Source organism: Quercus lobata, chromosome 12 (genome assembly GCF_001633185.2).
Source record: "Quercus lobata isolate SW786 chromosome 12, ValleyOak3.0 Primary Assembly, whole genome shotgun sequence".
Classification (NCBI taxonomy): Eukaryota; Viridiplantae; Streptophyta; class Magnoliopsida; order Fagales; family Fagaceae; genus Quercus; species Quercus lobata.
In genome coordinates, this window is record NC_044915.1 from 14,465,972 (window position 1) to 14,471,687 (window position 5,716).

Consider the following 5,716-nt stretch of genomic DNA (forward strand, 5'->3'; position numbering starts at 1 on the left):
TCGCGGCTGCAGGCCGCCAGAAGCACACACGTGCCAAGCATGCTGGAAGATGAACAGTCATGCTAGCTGGAGCACTACAGGACAAAACAGGACAACTAGCCATACGGTTATCTCGCGACTGGATCTCGCGACTTAGTCAAGCCGCGAGGTTAAGCCGCGAGCCACCCCTGTTTTGTAAAAACCTGACGTTTCACATTCCTCTCCACTCCAGTATAAATACCCCTATTACCCACGATTGAAAGAGAGCTTCCAGAGAGAATTTTGAGAGAGAAACCCTAAAGAAAAACTAGATTGATTCACACACAATTTATACCTTAGAGACTCTTCAAATTTCTCAACTCTCTTCCTCTCCATTGTTAAATCCTTGAGAGGCATTATACCAAACCAGGTTCTCACCATCATCATCATTGTGAGACTGCTGTTTGGATTTCTGGGAAGCAGTTAGGAAGGAGCCAATCTACATTGGTTGATGCTACAGTCTAGTAGCGGAATCCGGAAAGCTAGAAAAGAAAAAGGTTCGGCGCAACCTCGTTGGAGCAAGAAGCTTGGAGGGCTTAGGTGCACTGGGTAGATTAGGCTTGGAGGGTCTATTGCTGTCCTTGTATCCCAACTATATTTTCTAGTGGATTGATTTCCGCTTGGAGGGCGGCGGAGAGGTTTTTCGCCGAGGGCTTCGGTTTCCCCTTCGATAACACATCGCGTGTTGTCTTTGTGTTTGCATCTTCCTTCCTCTCTATCTTTGCCTTTTATTTATCTGCTGTGGATTTTAATCTGTTATGGCTTAGATAGTATTTAATCAATTTCGTATGATAGCATATGTTAAGTTTCCGCACACTAGTTGTTTGACATATTGCTTGAATTGATTAAGTTGTAATTTGGGGGTCTAAACGTTCAAAGGTGTTTTTGTACATGTTTTTGAACTTTCAATTGGTATCAGAGCGGGTACACTTGTTTTGGTTTTATTACCTAAGTGTGATCCTTGACCCCTTGTGTGTTTTGCCATGGATAATGCTTTGTATGTTTCTATGGATATTGTTGATTGTAACATGCCATGTGTTTGTGAAAATGCCTCTATGAGTGCTAATCCTCATAATTGTGATGACATGTTACTTGAATCTATGGGTGTTGTTGACAAACTCTTGAAGAAAGGAGCTAAGAAGTTTCAAAAGAATTTGAGCAAGTTAGTTTGTGAAAAGGATGATTTGATTGCTAAACTCAATGAATCCAACACATTGGTTGAGAAATATAAGAATCTTCCTGAAATTTCTCTTGAAAAGCTGAAAGAGTTTGAATGTTTAAATAAGGACTTGGATGCTAAACTTGTTTTGTCTAACAAACTTGTTGATGATCTTAAATCTGAAAATGAATCTCTTAAGATGCATGCCAAGTACTTGATTGCTGAACCTGTAGCTAAAATGGAAGAAAATATATGTTGCAATCATGTTGTGGTACCCAATTTTGTGCCTATTGTGTGTTCTACCTCAAAGGACAAATCGGTGTACATTCCTCCACACAAAAGAAATCAAAAAGTGGAGCGAAAGGCTCTTAAGCCTAAGCCTCTGTTTAGGTCCCAATCTAGGGATTTGAGTGGATCTAAGTTTGTTCCTACTTGTCACCATTGCGGTGTGATCGGTCACATAAGACCCCAATGCCCCAAGTTAAAAAGAGAACAAACCTTTGTTGTTAGATCCCTTCCCAAAAAGCCTAATGGACCTAAATACATTGTTTGTCACCATTGTGGTGCCTTTGGTCATCTAAGACCTCATTGCTCTAAGTTTCAAGCTCTTAAGAAAATCAAAAGAAAAGAGAAACTTGAGCTTTTTGGAAGTTGTGCTTTGAAAGCTAAACCGGATTGGATGGAAAATGGTAAGTTATTGAAGAAAGTGGTTAATGCTCTTACCTTCTTGTCTATGTGCATCTCCGGTTCTCATTCTTCCAACTCTCGTCTCACTTCTCTTGAGACACTCATTCCAAACAATTGTTCCGTTTGGATGAGGAAGGGTTCCTATGGTTGAGCTTTTGCTCTTTTGGTCCTTGATCTAATTCTTTCGATCTTTGTAGGACCCTTCATGCATTAAATGTCATATCTTCATGCATTTTGTGCATCTTGCATTTATTTATATGCATTGTTTTGTTTTTTATCTTACTTTTATATTTCAGTTTTGTGTGTGTAAAAAATCCAAAACCACATAAAAAGTGAAAAATTCAAAAAGTTTGATCGTATATGTTTGAGCACATATCACATGTGAGTTTGGCCTTGTACCTTTGTACAAATGGCTTTGTGCATTTACGAGCTTAGCTTGTTATTTTTGCACTTATATCTTTGTGGGAAAAATCTTGACATCTTTGTGTGATTGTTGTAAATCGATCTTCAAGCTTGTCATGAATGATTAGTCAATAGTCATGTTGGTTTTGATACATGCGTAGACTTGTGCTTATATCTCTTCCCACTCTTTTATTTTTTTTGCTTAAAGAGCTCTATAAATGTAAATCTCAAAATGAAAAGAGATAATGAGCTGCAAAAGCCGTCGCACATACTAGTATTCGACTAGGAAAAAGGGAAAGCGACTTAAATGAAATTGTATGATGCCCAAAAAGCCAAAGGCTTGTTCGTCAAATTGAAATATCACAAATTTCAGGCATCGATCTCAAAATGAGATGTTTTGATTCAAAATGATCAAATGTTATGAATTGTAAAGAAGCCAAATGAAAAGCTTCAATCTTATGTAATCATTTTCTTGTGGGAGGTCATATATGTTCATTTCTATAATTGAGATAGACCACTTGACTTAGTACTAGTTGTGTATGACTTGATTGAATTGATCATTGAAGCTTCACTCTAGACTAAGGACTATTCCACATTTGATACACACACACAACACACATGCCTAATGTTCAATGAATGTCTTATTCATTTGTTAGATTGTACTTGTCTAAATGTGATGTGTGTGTGCTCAATCTTATATGGATTAATCCAAAAAGATTTTTGATCATTTTATATGTTTTTGGAAGTGATTTTTATCATTTTTTGTGTTTATATTTAGTGCTTACTTTGTTTTTCAATGTTTAAACATGTTCTGTTTTGAAAAACAAGTATCAGAATTTTTGGCCACTCATTTTGGCTACTTGCGCGAGCTGCCAGCAAGCTGCCAGTTTTGGCTACTCGGTTTGGCGGCTTGCAAGCCGCGAGTCTAAGCCGCGAGTTCAGACAGAGAGGTTTCGCGGCTCACTCGCGACTTGTCTCGCGACTCGCCAGTCGCGAGTCGCCCAGAATCAGCTTTTTAAAGAGCTTTTTCGTGGGAAACTTGTTTTAAACCTCTCCCATCCTCTCTAAAACCCCTCTTTCAATATTTTTACATCAAAACCCAACCAATTTGAATGGTTTTTCAATCCATTAACATCTCTAAGGTAATTATAAACTCTTTTCATTGATTTTGATCCTTAGATTATGTTTTGGAGAGTTTTGTGCTTTTGGTTGGGATTTTCATCATAGGGGTTGGGAAAACTTATTTTTTGTCTATTTTCTTCATGGGATTGGTTTCTTTTGTTGATATGCATTGGATGTTGGCCCCTTGTGGCAGAAAGAACATGTATTAAGGGTGGATTTCATGATGTTCATGCATTGTTTCACATTTTTGTTCATAGTGTGCATGCTAGGTGTTTGATAAAATGCCTCTTAGACATTTTCTCGCTTGTTTGGACTCTGATGAGTACCAAACTTTGGGATTTCTCATGTTTCCTCATTAGGAACATGTTTGGTTCATTGGTTGTGTATTCAACACACCTTGCCCCACATGTGCATTTTTCATGCATTGGTCATGCATTGCACTTAGTCACCTTTTGCACACACCTTTCCTACCCTTGTCATGCATTGGTCTATACCTTGCTTCTTCATCCTAGCATGTCATCTCTGTCTTATGCTTTGTAGTATTTTACTTTGTCATGGGTTTGAGCTTCATTTTCTCATTCATCTTGCACCCCTCATGCATCATTAGCATTGTTCATACATTCTTCTCTTGCCCTCGTTTCTTCTTGACCCTTTGTCTATTCCTGACAAAAAGGGGGAGAGTATACTCTAGAGAATGTTTCGGAGTATTTTGTCATTTCTATATGACTCTTGTGCACATCCTTAGGGGGAGAAATTCTATTTCTCATGCACATTTGTAGGGGGAGAGATATTCCATAGGGGAGATGCATATACCAAGGGGGAGAAGACATTGTGTTAACTAGAAAACCTTGTTCTGTTTGTTTTCTTGTTGACTTTATGGTGCTTTGTGTTATGCTTTGGTGTTCTCATTGCATCATGTTTGTGCTTTGGACATGCATATGTCCCTATGTTATTTTGCTTCATTGAATGCATGTTCAGATGATCATTTGCTTTGCTATGTGATCATTGTAGTCTTTTCTATACTTGTTATATTATACTTGTCATTTATTACTTGCTTTACCTTGAGGGTCTAATGTGTTTTGTGCAAGTGTTTCAGGATACAAGTATATATATGTTCCAAATGCATCACAGCTTCTCATCACTTTGAAGGGGAGAAATTTTAAGCACTTTTAGTTTATATTGTTTAAGTTTTTATTCAATATAATGTGTTTGTACCCATGTGCTTGTGTAAGCTTTTAGGGTTTATGTTTTTTGCATAGTTTGTAGGCTTTATGGTATGTACCTTGCTTAATGCAGCCTTTATGCTATGTTGAAATCAGTATTTTAATCTATATGTCCTGCATTTTGGTTTATGTACTGTCACTCTTGTGCCTTTGTAGGATTGTTCCTAGATGCATATATCTTGTGTGTTATGCATTGGTTGAGTATTGAGCATACAAGTGTCTTGCCTTGTGCTTGTTAACTTGTATGTCCTTGTGTTCATTCCAAGTGTGAATGAGCACTGTGATCACTACCTTGTGGTGTTCACTTGGTTGATCAAGCCATGGTTTGTTTCATAACTCCATCTTTGCTTGATCACATATTGCCTGTTTCATATGCATTTTATAATTTTCTGCTTACAATGATCATGGTGTATTGTTGTGTTTCAGGAGTATTATGTTCATATGATTCAAGTGCTTCACAGCTTCTAGAGTTAGGTGTGAGTGAGTTTTGTTCAACTGTTCCCAACTCACATATTAAGTCTAGAGTCTGTTTTAGGGTTTTGTCATGGAATAGCCAAAGGGGGAGATTGTAAGGTTGAATTTATTCAACCATCTAATTGGCTTTATTCCGTGCCAAATTTGCTTGTAATTCAGCATTTAGTAACCCTGTATTTAGGTGGGATTGATGTAAGGGTAGAGAGTGAGATAGAGTGAAGTTTGCTCAAGAATGTGCAAGAAAATAGAGAGTCGCGGCTGGGACTCGCGGGTGTCTTGCGGCTGCAAGCCGCCAGAAGCACACACGTGCCATGCATGCTGGAAGATGAACAGTCATGCTAGCTGGAGCACTACAGGACAAAACAGGACAACTGGTCATACGGTTATCTCGCGACTGGATCTCGCGACTTAGTCAAGCCGTGAGGTCAAGCCGCGAGCCACCCCTGTTTTGTAAAAACCTGACGTTTCACATTCCTCTCCACTCCAGTATAAATACCCCTATTACCCACGATTGAAAGAGAGCTTCCAGAGAGAATTTTGAGAGAGAAACCCTAAAGAAAAACTAGATTGATTCACACACAATCTATACCTTAGAGACTCTTCAAATTCCTCAACTCTCTTCCTCTCCATT